The sequence below is a fragment of the Dipodomys spectabilis genome, unplaced genomic scaffold (genome assembly GCF_019054845.1).
Source record: "Dipodomys spectabilis isolate Male_0828 unplaced genomic scaffold, ASM1905484v1 ptg000096l, whole genome shotgun sequence".
Lineage (NCBI taxonomy): Eukaryota > Metazoa > Chordata > Mammalia > Rodentia > Heteromyidae > Dipodomys > Dipodomys spectabilis.
In genome coordinates this window covers 20,911,528-20,926,460 of record NW_024870773.1, presented here as the reverse complement: position 1 = coordinate 20,926,460, position 14,933 = coordinate 20,911,528, and positions in this window count along the sequence as shown.

Here is a 14,933-nt window from a genome sequence, read left to right as displayed (position 1 = left end):
CAGGAAAGCCTGTGAGACTCTTATCTCCAAGTAATTACCAGAAAACTGAAGTGTCTCTATGGCTCAAAGGGGTAGGGTGCTAGCCTTGAGCAAAAAGTACTCAGGGACAGTGCTCAGGCCCCAAGTTCAAGTCCCAAGTAGTAGTAGTAGTAATTGTCAGGTCTAGGTCTCAGCATGAAATGTAATAGAACACCAAGAAATGGAAATAAGAGGGTTTTTTTCTTTGTTGTTTGTGTTTTCGTTCTTTTTGTTGTGTTTTTTTATCTGTCTTGGGTAGAGTAAAAGGAGCACAGAAATAGAGGGACAAAGGGTAGACAAATACAGCAGTGGTACTCACTAGACACTATGTTGAAAGTGAATTATACAACTTGTAGGTGGGGACAGGAGGAAGAGCAAGGGAAGGAGTAACATTGTCCACAAAGAAATGTTCTCTTTACTTGAACTACAAAACTGTAACCCCTGTCTATATCACCTTTATAATAATAATTTTAAAAATAAAAAAGATGAAGAAGAAATTTACAAAACGAACCTGTCCAGGAATAATGATCAGATCTGATTCTAAATAAATAATAAAGCCAGGCACCCTGTGGCTCATGCCTGTAATCCTAGCTACTCAGGAGGCTGAGATCTGAGGATCGCGGTCCAAGGCCAGCCTGAGCAGGAAAGTCTGTGAGACTCTTATGAAAGAGTGGGGGATGGAGGGAGGGATGCAGGGAGGGAGAGGCTTACCATTGTTTCACTAATTTTTACAAACTAAGTGGAATTGGCCAGACCAGTGCCTTTGTATATGTATGTGTTTGGGTTTTTTGTTGTTGTTGATGATCTTGGGGCTTGAACTCAGGGCCTGAGTGCTGTCCCTGAGCTTCTTCTGCTCAAAGCTAGCACTCTACCACTTTGAGCCACAGCTCCACTTGCGGTTTTCTGGTGGCTAATTGGAAATACAAGTCTCATAGACTTTCTTGCCCAGGCTGGCTTTGAGTCACAATCCTCAGATCTCAGCCTCCTGAGTAGAAGGCTGGATTACAGGCATGAGCCACCAGTATCCAGCTGTGTGTATTTTATTGTGTGGAAGCCAAAGCCACAAGCATGCTGGGACAGCACTGTATGTCTGAGCCGCATCAACAGCCCAGGTACAGGGCTTTGGTGAGCTTCGTACATTTGGTTGGAGCTTCTCTAAGGGTCTTCCTTTTCGCTTGCATCCGGGTCTTATGTCAATCAATCTATTAGCAGGGTCTTCACCAAGAGCTGCATTGTATCAGAACCCAGATTTAAAACCTGGCTCCCTCACTTAACTACTGAACAAACTTCAATAAAGCATTTAATTTCTCTAACTCCCCATTTCCTTCCCTTTAAAAGGAGAAAAGTAAGAACATGTGCTTTCGATAGTTGTAAAATTAAATGAAATCATATACAACGCAGTTAACACATGATAAAAGCTCAATAAATGGTACCTCTTGTGGCTTTTTTAAAAGTCCTTCATATGTATTATTTTGCTTTTTCAATTCCTTTTCAGTATCTCTGGGTTTTTCTGTGAGTCTCAGATTCTGAGATTCAATGTGTAATCTTCATACTAGAGTCTAGGCTTGGCACATAGGAATAACTAGATGATTTCTATTGCCAAACCATTTGATTCTTTGACATAGAAGCTGGACAGGACAGGGAGCTTCCTGCCCATGCTCTATTTCTCCTATGTGGGTGGTCAAGTGTACTTGTGCATGTCTGTGTGATAAACAGAGAAGAGTAAGGGGTAAATATGACTCAGTGCCAGGCCTAAGCTCATCCATTAGCAGCCTGCATGGCCAGTGTATTGATACACAGGAAGTCAATGAGCAATTGGTTGCCACTGGTGCCTTCGAATGATTGCACGATGCAATCTAATGTGACCCAATGCAATAATAGGTCAGGGAGGAAAAAGTGCACATAGGGTTCCCTCAACTCCACAGGTCCCATGCCTGCACTTGCATGCACTCTTGGTCGGCTTCAGAGGTTCAGCACAAAACATAGATCCAATCAAGAAAGGCTCAACTTGAATGAGGATGAATATGGTTGAAGAAGTGTGTTTGCATGTTTGAAAATCGAACCAGGAAACCTGTTGGAATTGTATTAAGAAGGAAGAAGGGTAGCCAGGTGCTGGTGGCTCATGCCTGTTACTTTACCTACTCAGGAAGCTGAAATCTAAGGATCACGGTTCAAAGCCAGCCTGGACAGAAGAGCCTTTGAGACTTTGATCCCCAATTAACTGCCAAATAGCCAGAAGGGTAGGGCACTGGTGGCTCATGCCTGTAATCCTAGCTATACAAGCAGCTTGAATCTGAGGATCACAGTTCAAAGCCAGCCTAGGCAGAAAAGTACATGAGACTTGTATTTACAATGAAACACCAAAAAAGGCAGAGGTGGAGCTGTGGCTCAAATGCTAGAGCATTAGCCTTGAGCACAGAAGCTCAGGCAGGAAAGTCCATGAGACTCTTATCTCCAATAAACCACTAGAAAACTGGAAGTGGTGCTGTGATTCAAGCAGTAGAGTGCTCACCTTCAGCTGAAGAGCACAGGGACAGCGCCCAAGCCCAGAGTTCAAGCCCCATGACGGACAAAAAAAAAAAAAAAAACTAATGTAGGCTAATAAAGAAAGGAAAGAGCCCATTTAAAATTAAATTTTTAAAAGTTTAAGCTAGACCTGTGTCACATGTTACTCAGGCGGTAAAGGTAGGAAGACCATGATTTTGACGACACCAGCCCTGGAAAAGTTAGTAAGAAGTCAAGAACTCAATGAAATAAAAAGGGCTGGAGGCCTGAGTCAACATGTCTCGTGTTCAATCCCAGTACTGGAAAGTGAGAGAGGGATATGAGAGGGGGAGGAAGAAGAACGAAAATGAGAGGGAGAGGGAGAAGGAGTGAGAGACAGGAAGAAGAAGGAAGTGGAGGAGGAGAAAAGGAAGAGGAAGGAAGAAGAAGGAAGAGGAAGGAAGAGGAAGAAGAAGAAGGAAGAGGAAGGAAGAAAAAGAAGAAGAAGGAAGAGGAAGGAAGAAAAAGAAGAAGAAGGAAGAGGAAGGAAGAAAAAGAAGAAGAAGGAAGAGGAAGGAAGAAGAAGAAGAAGGAAGAGGAAGGAGAAGAAGAAGGAAGAGGAAGGAAGAAGAAGAAGAAGAAGAAGAAGAAGAAGAAGAAGAAGAAGAAGAAGAAGAAGAAGAAGAAGAAGAAGAAGAAGAAGAAGAAGAAGAAGAAGAAGAAGAAGAAGAAGAAGAAGAAGAAGACGAAGAAAAAGAAGAACAGGAGGAGGAAGAGGAGGGGGAGGGGGGAGGGGGAGGGGGAAGAGGAGGGGAGGAGGAGGAGGAGGAGGAGGAGCAGGAGGAGCAGGAGGAGCAGGAGGAGGAGGAACAGGAGGAGGAGGAGCAGGAGGAGGAGGAGCAGGAGGAGGAGGAGCAGGAGGAGGAGGAACAGGAGGAGGAGGAGCAGGAGGAGGAGGAGCAGGAGGAGGAGGAGGGAGGAGAAGCAGCTGCAGTCAGGTTCTGTTGGCTCACTCCTGTAATCCTGAGATCTGAGGACCATGGTTCAAAGCCAGCCCAGGCAAAAAAGTCCCCAAGACTCTTACCTCAATAAACCATCAGAAAACTGTGCCTCAAAGTAGTAGAGCACTAGCCTTGAGCAAAAGAGCTCAAGGACAGTGCCCAGGCCCTGAGATTAAGCCCCATGACCAACAAAAAAAAAGGAGGAAGAGAAGGAGGAGAGGAAGAAGAGGAGGAAGAGATTTCTCGAAGTTTTAATGGGGTGATCCTCTGAGGTTTAGAAATCCATTCACTATACAATATGTATATTCTTTAATCACTGCCTTGCATCTAGGAGCTCAGGCTGTTCAATACAGAACTTTCTGTGATGACAGAAATGGTCTATCATTTCTACGCCAACCAACACGGGCTAGTTATTTTTTTCAAATAGTTTAATGGCCAACTCAATGTCACTAATCTTTGTTTCAAATTACTAAAAAACAATAGAGGAGGTCTGCTTGTGGATTACAAAATACCAGAACCTGTTGGAGAGTTTCAAATGTCCTGGCCACCAAAACAAAGCTAGCTCCATGTCTCAGTGCGTAGTCACAGACAATACAGCAATTTAAGCGGCAGAAATCCTGGCTGGATTCAAAAGATGGTATTTAGGCCATAACAGGGTTATTCAGTTTCTTTCCCAAGAGAAAGGCTCGTGTTAATTTTGAATGTGTCTTTAAGAAGCATCTAGAAGTTTGCGTGTAGAGATCCATATAATGGATGCTCATAGAAAAATAAGGTGTCATTAACTGTGTGGCTCACAGAACATCATACTCAACGAGATTCACCATTTGTACACTTATGTAGTTTAGATACGAAAGTTATACTGAATGGCTATCATTTTGGATATGTATGCTGTACTTGGAAATGAGAGAGGTTGATCCAACTTTGCAACATCCCATGTTTTCATTCCATTGGGAGAAATATATTTCATTAGCACTAAACCATCAGAAGCAAATTAAAGCATGTGGAGTCATATAAGCAAAGGCCTAGGTGAACTGTGTCTCCCTTTCTTCTTATTCAGCATTAAGGTATGAAAGCAGCCATGGTCCTGAAACAAGCAACCCTCACCGCAGCTCTCTTCACCTCTTTGCTATCATTGTCTGATGCTTTTCTTCTTCTTATATTTGTTTTCTTTTTCACAAGAAAAACTGATCTTGTACATTAAGTGAAATAACATCCAAATCATACAAACAACTCAACATCAGCCCCCCCCAAAAAAACCCTCACTTTATATAACAACCGAAGTTATTTTTTTAATAATAAAATGTGCTAAAATGCATATCATTGGGGGTTTCAATTCCACAAGAGCACAAGCTCTTGGAATCCAAAAAGGAAAAAAAAAAAAGGGAAGAAAAGAGAAAAGCGAGAGACCTCCCCTCCTCCCCCTCCCATAAAGGAAACATTAATCGTGTTGTACGCAAGCCAACGCGGTCATCAGAAATACAAAATAGAGCATGCTAAAATATTAAGGTGCAAAGCGCTGAATCCTGGACATGAAAGTAAACAGCTGCCACCTAATCTGATCCAGCCACCCAATGGCTCTGCGTTCCGTAAGAGGAGCCGGCTCCCTGGGCAGTCTATCACAGGCTTTTAAATGGACTTCTATGAAAACCTGAGTTGACATATCTCCTGGGATCACTGTGGCGTTGAGTTGCCGCCTGGCCCCAATAAGTTGCAGACACCCCCCCCCCAGCCTTTCCAAAGTCCACTGTTAGAGAAAGCATCACGTGACCACCAGGGTCCACTCCCCCCCCCCTTTCACCCCCCGACTCTGTTTTCAAGGTCTTTCCTGAAAGTTGGCCACATAGATAACCTGGTTTCATGCTATTTATTGCCTAGGAAGGAGGCAGGGTTGAGCCCAACCCCTTTGGGATGTGAACTTGTGGTTCCAGCCAGTCTAGAAAGTCAAATCTGATTCCTGTGCAGTGAATCACCCTGGAGTTTTCTCTCTGAGAACTAAAAAGGGAACTTAATTACAATAGCTTCTTTCTCAATTGTGACACACTAAAAGAGAAAAAAAAAATTTTCTTACCTTCCTCAATACCTTAAACCATATTGAAAAGGTGGCTTTTGGAAAGAGTCGTTTTGCTACATTAAAGATAAGTTTCTTACAAATTATTATTAATAATCATTATTATTACTATTGTTAAACAGCATTTTACCCAGGACTTCCTTTGACTGGTGGGCAAAGCTGGCCTAATATCATTGCTTCTATCCAAATTGATTCGTGTGGCGGTTAGGAGAGATTATAAGGTCAGGTCAAGACTCTTTCCTCCCTCCCCAGCATTTTAGCAAAGATAAAATTCAAATGATGGGTTTAGTTAAAAATAAATGACTCCCTTCTTTTAAAAGATGGCATTAAAGATAACCATATAATAATACTTTTTTTAACATCAGGAAAGTTTGCTCTCTTTGTATCCTGCTTTATGAAACAGCTGACAATGTGCTAGAAGGCTTCATGTTTGGTCGAGTATGGGCAGTGCATTGCTCTAAATCTCCTCTCCTTATTAAGGAAGGAGGGGCCTTCATAGACATGATGTCATCTAAAAACGACAGCCACAACAGAAACAGCAACTTCCCTTATCAATTATTAAAAATAAACCTAACCAGGTGCCAGTGGCTCATGCCTGTAACCCTAGCTACTCAGGAGGCTGAGAACTGAGGATTGTGGTTTGAAGCCAGCGGGGGCAGAAAAAGTCTGTGAGCGGGCTGGGAAGGTGGCTCAGTGGTAGAGCGCTTCCCTTGCATGCCTGAGGCCCTGGGTTCGATTCCTCAGCACCACATAAGAAAAAAGCCGGAAGTGGCGCTGTGGCTCAAGTGGTAGAGCGCTAGCCTTGAGCTGAAGAGCTGAGGGATAGCACCCAGGCCCAGAGTACAAGCCCCACAACTGGACCAAAAAAAAAAAAAGTCTGTGAGCATCTGATCTCCAATAAACTACCAAAAAAGCTAGAAGTGGAGTTGTGGCTCAAGTTCTAGCCTTGAGCAAAAAATTTTCAAGGACTGTGCCTAGACCTTGAGTTCAAGCCCCAGGACTGACAAAATGATGATGATGATGATGATGATGATGATGATGATGATGATACAAATCTATCCAGTAACATGTTGCAGGGACAAGATGACTTGTGTTTCTGGGAAGAACTAGAAATTGTATATCATTCTGTATCTGGTAGAGAGCTTGCCCCGTACATCTAAAGTCCTGGGTTCGATCCCCAGCACTGCTCCACTTCCTACCAGGCACCAGTAGCTCACGCCTGTAATCCTAGCTACTCAGGAAGCTGAGATCTGAGGATTGTGGATTAAAGGCCAATTCTGGCAGGAACATCCAGGGAGAATCTTATCTCCAATTTACCACCAGAAAACTGGAAGCAGAGCTATGACTCTATGGTAGAGCAAAAGAGCTTTGAGCAAAAGAGCTCAGGGACAGCGCGTAAGCCCCGAGTCCAAGCCCCACAACCGACAATATATATGCTTCCCCATTTCCATTTCCCAATAAAGCATTTACACCAAGTTCTCCAGACTCTGCCCATGCTGTGTAGATAGGTCCTTCAGAAATTCAGCCTGGTGTTCAGCTTCTGCGTGGTCAAAACATAGCCTACTCTGAAAAAGCGCATTGGTCTCAGAGGTTCAAATCACACGCATGCCCGGACTGTCACCTGCATATGGTCTCATTCAGAAAAATCCTTCCTGCTCATTCAGAAGAGAGAAAAATGTAGGACCCCATTTCTAACCCTTTAAATAAAGTTGCCCCTTTCCCAGGATTATTTATCGTGGTGAGTGAGTTACCATCCGTCATGAAAAGTTAACAAAGACCTATCGGGTTTTATCTATAGGCAGCCAAACAAGCACATCTTGCTTTTCTGTTATCTTCGTGTTAACAAGGCCCTATCAGGATGCTCCATATTTGCTGCCCAGTGGCCCTTTATCTAGGATGATATATAGAGCACCCATCAATTAGTGGGAGGCTTTGTAGATAGCTGCCATAGAGTGAGTTCTCCCCGTTCTTTCTCTCTCCCATCGCAGGCTCGTGGAAGGCTGCTGGGCCCCTGCCTCGCCTCTGGGCATTGGTTCATCCCTTTCACAGTTGGCACACGGTTGGGCAGTGGTCCAGGCCTGGGGGAGGGTTCTGCAGCAGAGCCAATGAGCAGGGCTCTTCTTCCCAACGCGGGCACACAGCCCCGTGGTGCCATGGTTCTGGGGAGACATCTTGAGAACGCAAAGCCAGCTTCTGTGTCAGTGGCTCTTACCTAAGCATTTCAAAACAGCAAGGTTACTGTGCACTTTGTTGATAAAATCTGAAGCAGTCAGTCATTCCTGGGGGTGTGAATGTGGGCAGAGAGTAGTAGCCAGACACCAGAATCTTCAATCTCTTCATCTGACCATGCCGCACCTGTGTGCAAAACCAGGTCTGGCCCCCCAAAGCCCACAGAACAAAGCTACTGAGCTTGAGGGTTGAAGCACTTCACTGTGACATAGCCCTGCCCCTGCCCTTGTCCGGATACTTGGCTCACATCCCATTCCTTCAGTCTGTTGGTCTATGGTCTTTCACAATCCTGTGTTATGGAGATGACTTTTCACCTCCTAGATCCTTCTAGCTCTCTCCCTTGCCCCTGAAGTCCTGAAGCATCCTCTGAGAGCCAACGCATCGGAGAGACAGTCTTTCCTGTAGACTCACACAATGTCAGGCCTTACTTTTCAAACAGCTCCTTACTGCATCTAGAATGATCTATTTGTCTTTCTCTGCATGCTCTCTGCAGATATCCTGAAGATATCTTGAAAGTTTCCTCCTGGGCTGTCTCAGAGCTTAGCAGGATGGCCCATAGGGAAGGAAGGAATGATGAATATTCATCTAGCTATCTTTGTGCTACTACTGCTAGCTCCTTCAGGATATACTGAGGCCCACTGGAAGGAAAGGAAGAGATCCTAGGTGCAGTAGCAAGAGAAGGGCTGGTGTCTCAGCCAGACCAACTGTGTTCATTTGAAAAGGAGGGATCCACCCTACCAGCTGTTCTGTGTATTTAAAGAGGTAATGCTTGCCAGGTGCTGGTGGCTCAAGTCTGGAAGCCTAGCTACTCAGGAAGAGGAGATCTAAGGATTATCGCCATTCAGATCCAGCCCAAGCAGGAAAATCCATGAGCCAAAAGTGGAGCTATGGCTCAAGTGGCAGAGTGCTAGCCTTGAGCAAAAGAAGTTCAAGGATAGTGCCAGGGCCCTGAGTTCAAGCCCCAGGATACACAGACACACAGACACACACAGACACACACACACACACACACACACACACACACACACACACACACAGGCCAGGCTTAAAACGCATTTCCTTTGTGATTGATTCAATTACTGTTATTCTCTAAGGCTATAATTGTCCCCTTTGGTGCAAGTCATCTGGGTAACCTTTGTCCTAAGACAGACTTTCCATCAGTTTGATTTCCCTCAAGACATTTTGGGTTGGTGGACAGTGAGTGCCATTAGCACTTTAAAACAAGGATGGGCCAAGAGTCACTTAATGCCTGTAATCCTAGCCATTCAAGGGGCTGAGGATGACAGTTTGAAGCCAGAGCTGGCAGGAAAATCCACGAGACTCATCTCCAATGAACAACCCAAAAGCTGGAAATGGAGCTGTGGTTCAAGTGGTAGAGCACCAACCTGGAGTGTAAAAAAAAAAAAAAGGGACAGTGCCCAAGCCCTGAGTTCAAGCCCAACTACCTACTTGCACCTGGCACCAAAATCAATACATACATACATACATACATCAAAATGAAGTAGTAACGAGAACACCAAGGACAGGGCAGACCTCACGCTTGGCGGACAGGAGGCTTCTGGACTGAGTTCGTGTGTCCACCTGGCACTCAGCTGCCTCCCTCCCACATCTCAAGCGCCTCCATGTCTCAACTCTGGGTAATGGTCAGGACCTGGCCCTTCCCTTTAACTCCCCCCCACACCCCCACCCCGCCTTGGGAGAGAGGATCCTCTAGGCCAGGCTCTTCCAGATGGAAACCTGTGCTCCAGGAACTCAGGTCTTCCCGTCCAAAACGCAGGGTCGCCGCCCTCGCCCCCCCTAGCGGCCCCGGCCCGCAGTGCAGCTCAGGCTCCTCCGCCCAACTCCAAACTCCACGACCTCCAGGGCCGGCCAGCTGGAGTTAGCTTCTCCGAAAGCATGGTAGAAAGAGCCCATCGCAGGAGAGAGCCACACCCGGGGGCCCGCACCGCGTCCCCATCCCTGCGCCCCGGGGAGTGAGGGCCGGGAGGCGGGTCGCCCCAGGGCGCCTGGCATCCTCTCGGGCACCTGCCGCCCGCCCGTGGTGATCGGATGGCACCGGCAATCGCTGACCCCTGGCGCCCTTTGGAGTGCCTTCCACCTGTCACCTGTGGGGGGGGGGGCAGCCCCCATCTTTGAGCCCCATGTCTGGCCCTGACCAGCTAGGGTTCAGCGGCTGGCATGTGCGCATATGCGGAGCAGGGAGCGACTCGGCGGCCTGATCTTGGTCTGCAGGTGCGCACGGGATGGTGTGGTTGAAGAAGTCCAGGAGAACAGGGGAGGGGGAGGGTCTGCAGAGGCCTTGGGGCGAAGGGGCTGAGCAGGCCTTCTGCAGTCGGGTTCACAAGAAATGTGGGTGACCCTAGGCCGGTGCCCTAGGGTCCCAGGAGGTCAACCATTGGCCCTCAAAGGGAGAAGAAGGAGGACCAGGAATTAGGGGAGTGCTGGAAAGGAAACCGAGGCCTTGGCTATAGGTGACCACCGAGTAGGGTGAGCTTGCAAGTTGAGACTAGAAATGGTAGCTTGAACTGCGAGAGCGCCCTTGGATGACAGGGCCCTAGACTCTCGCCGTCCTTCGGGGCACCCCACCCCGCCCGCCGCAGCCCCTCGGGCGGAGCGATCGGGTGCGCGCCCCCCCTCCCGGCGGGAGGCAGGCTAGCCCGGGAACCTGCACACCACTAGGCCGTATTTCCCCGTTAAATTGGAGAAGGAAACCTAAGAAGCCAGCGCTCCCAGGCAGGTGGCTTTCTCTGGAGCCTAGGCGGTGGCCCGGAGGCGCCCGGGACCAGCCCTCCTGGCAGGCGAGGCAGACCTCAAAGACCAGAAGAGAAAGGGGGTTATTCTGGGGGGGGGGGGAGGAGTCCATGAAAAGGTGTGGCTTTAAACAATTTCTTTTTTGGAAGGTAGGCGGAGAAGTTATCCCAGAAGAGTTGGGGTGGACTGGAAAGTCAGATTCCCTTTTCAGATCCTGCGGGGGACTCCCCCTCCCCAAAGGCGACCCCCACCCCCGAGAGGCTGAAGGAACAGCGTTCAGGTGTGGCCTGAGTAAGGCAGTGGTTACCAACACATAGCAGGGCAATGGTACCCCATCCACCACACACACACACACACACACACACACACACACACACACACACACACACACACACGCTACTCCCTACAAGTGCAAACTAGTTTCCGTGTTGGGGAAAGAAAAAGAGAGAGAGGGAGAATAAAAGTTTAATAAACGTGTGCTGTGTTGTGGATGACTTTGTGACGACCTCTGTTGCAAATGGCCTATGCATGCGGAATAATGGTCTCCTTGCAGAGAGGGAAATAGCTTAGTGCTATCATGGTTGCCTCGGTAACCATCAGAGTCCCCATCTAGCAAGAGAGAAATGAGTTATGAAAAGGCTTGAGTGAAGAAGGATTAACACATGATCCTGGGGACAGTATGTCAATCAAAATCAACTGAGAAATTACACTGCTCTATTTGAGAATTTCTCCGGACCCTGAACGGTAGTGGAGTTGGGTGCGCATTTCTCTCTCTCTCTCTCTCTCTCTCTCTCTCTCTCTTTCTCTCTCTCTCTCTCTGAATTTGAGAAAGATGAAGGGGAGTATCATCCTGATTATTCTTCATGACTATCATGGAGAATAACACGGAGGGGAGGGGAAATCTCACAAAAAATGAGGGTTATTTAAGAAGTGCCCCTCCCATGACACCTCTGCGCCAGGGCGCCTCGCTCTTGTACCCCCTCTCCCCCACCCCAGTCACTGTCCCTTCCTTCTTCCTTCACAGACCCCCCCCATCCCCCAAGCTGGCTGAGCGGCAGACCCCAGCCTGGGGCGCAAATGAACACTTCTCCTCGGTCGGACCTGAAGCTGCTTGGGGTGCAGGCAATGGAGGAAAACGGGTGACTGAGGGAGGGTCTGGGTCCTCTCCTTGGAGAGCCCTGGCAGCAACCCCCCACCCCCAGCAGCCCCCCCCCCAACTTCCTGGAATTCCTATCGGTGTCCTGGAAATGCAATGCACTCCCCCCCCACCTCGGCTTTGTGCCCTCCCCTCCCAGCTCCCAAAGGGAGCGCCCTCACAGCTCTTGCACACTTGTGTGACACGCGGGCACAACATAGATTTTTTTAAAGACCTCATATGAAGCACGGGAGCGGGCTTTGGTTAATGGACTTCAAACCAGGCCTGTGCTAGGCATAGATCCACTGTGCCCTGAGCTCAGAAGCTGGGTGGGTGCAGGTCATCCAGCCCAATTCAAGCTAGCATCAGGAATTCTGCAAGAACAAGAATTCTCACTCTGCCCCGCCTCTGCCCCCAGCAAAAGGAAGGTTCCCTTTAGGAAACTTTTTAGCGGCAGGTAACTCTAAGCAGACCACCACCCCACATCACCTAATAATCACTGATTATTAGGGTGCTGGGAGTGGTGGAGCCCCTATAATAAGTCTCTCTCCTGAGGCTGGACAGCCTGGCACACCCCACTTGCAATTTCCTGCCCTCGCCCCTCAGCTTGCCTCAGGGACCTTAGCCATCTTTCTAACTCCTCCTTTAGCAGAAGGGGAAACTGAGGCCTGGGCATGGTACCGTTAGTAAAGCCCGACATAGAGCAGATAGATGATGACCCAGTTCTTAGAAGTTTGGTTACAAAAATGGACCCCATTTTAAAAAAGAAGAGGTTGGGGAGTCTCAAAAGAACTTTTTCCTGAAGAGATTTAGAAGCAAAGGAGGGTGAAGGAGATCCCATATCAGACCTTGCTGAAGTCCTCTTATCTCCTATGCTTACTCCCATCCATCCACCCATCCAGCCACCCACCCACCTATCCATTCACCCATCTACCCACCCACCCACCCATCCATCCATCCATCCATTCATCCACCCACCCATCCACACACTCACCCGTTCATTCATCCATCCATCTACCCATCCATCCATCCATCCACCCACCCACCCATCTATCCATCCACCCACCCATCCACACACCTACCCATTCATCCATCCATCCACCCATCCATCCACCCATCCATCCATCAATCTATCCACCCACCCACCCATCTATCCATCCACCCACCCATCCATCTACCCACCCACCCACCCACCCATCCACCCACTCATCCACTCACCCATCCATCCATCCATCCACCCATACACACACACACACACACACACACACACACACACACACACACACATCCACCCATCCACCCACCCATCCATCCACTCACCGACCCACTCACCCATCCATCCATCCACCCATTCACACACACACACACACACACACACACACACACACACACACACATCCACCCATCCACCCACCCATCCATCCATCATCTATCCACCACCCACCCACCCACCCAATGAACACGCCTCCCTGCTCCCGCCTCCCCTCCCCCGCGGAGTCCCACACAAGTTCCACGTCCTGAGCGTCCCAATGGTTAACTAAATCGCCTTGACCCCAGCGCTATTTGATATTTGCCTCCACGACACTCATTTAGGAGCCCGCAGCGGTAACGCAGACATTGGACAAGTCCAGCCTGAAACCGAAGCCTCATGAAAGGGGGGAGATGGGGAGAACTTGATAGCTGGAGACTCGTTTTCTCCAAAGGCTTTCGGGACATTTTAGCCAGGCCCCAGGTCCTCGCAGCGCCAGGGCGTCGCCAGTGCGGGTGTAATCGTTAAATGTTAGCTATTTGTTCCAATGATTGGCATGAAAATAGACTCTTTCTTGTCTTCTTTCTTTCCTCGTTCTCCCTCTTCCCCTTCCTCTCCCAGCCCTCTGGATTCGCACAAATACTAATCCAGCCAGGGGCTCCTGTAATCCTCGGTTCCCGTACAGCGCTGCCACTTAAATCGGGGAAGTCCTACTTTGGAGCAAAATAACAATGACAGGCGGGATGGGGCCAGGATGTAACTTTTCTGGTTTTGCTTTGCTGCTGCAGATGACGTTATTTGTGTCCATCGATTCACTGTCTCCTCTTTTTAGAGTCTCTCTCTCTCTCTCTCTCTCTCTCTCTCTCTCTCTCTCTCTCCTTTCTCTCTCGTTTATTCTTTTAAACAAGGCTAGGGCGAATACAACGTGTCCACAGCATATTAGTAATTCAGGAGTGCTGGGCTGTGTATGAATAAGAGACAAACAGATGGGCAGATAAGAAAATCACCTGCTTCTGCTTTCAAAAACTTCCCGTCTCCGCTTCAGGGAAGCAAATTGACAGAGACATTTCACTCAGAGTAATTTTTCTGTCTCTTTAAAAAGGAGAGGCCCAGAGTTCACAGTCCCCCAAACTAACCCTGTGCAGTCTCCTTGCCCAATCTCCCCTAACCCCGCTTTGCATACTCTAAAGAATAACCCACGTTTCACAGGTTCTCCTCCTACTGTGCCCCACTGTGTACCCCAAGTCTCCCATTCACCTCATTTGCCCTGTCAACATCTACACCTTCTTCCAATGTAACCTTTACACACTGGGATTCGTGGAAGCAACATTACGTTCCTGCGAGGTTCCCCCACGCCCCTCCCTTTTTGCCTCCCTCCTCAAGAAAGATTTTGGAGCCGGGAAGATAAGATATGCAATCCTCTATCGGGAACCCTGCGCGATATTAAAGATCAAACGTGGCATCAATGGAAGACCAAATGCAAGGGGAAACAAAAGGGGGAAGCTGGGAGATGCTCATCAGCTAATTACAGCTGCAAATATTATGCAAATTTATCTTGGCACAGAGACGGGAGAAAGCGAGTTTAAGTGTGGAGATAATGCTGGAAAATTGAATGTTCATCTAGGCATGGGAAACAGCCCAGTAGGCTCCATTGGGCTGTCTCATCTACGAAGCTCTTTTTCTGCTATCAGATGATCTGCACGGCACTGGTGGGGGCTGAGAAATTAATATTACTTATAATTGATACTTGAAATTCTTGGAGTGATGTATCAGGAAGAAAGAGAAAGGGAGGAAGAGGGGGAGAGGAGGAAGGAGGAGGAGGCAAAAAGGAAACCACACAATATTGAATACAGAATTAGAATGAGTTGTCTGAAGCCTACTCTTCGTAAAGGCAAACTGCCCGGTGTCTCCTTTACCTCAACCTAAAACCTGGCACACTTCACAATCAAAATCCAAGATAGAAAACACTTAAGAGTTATTTGGCTGCCTTCTGGAATG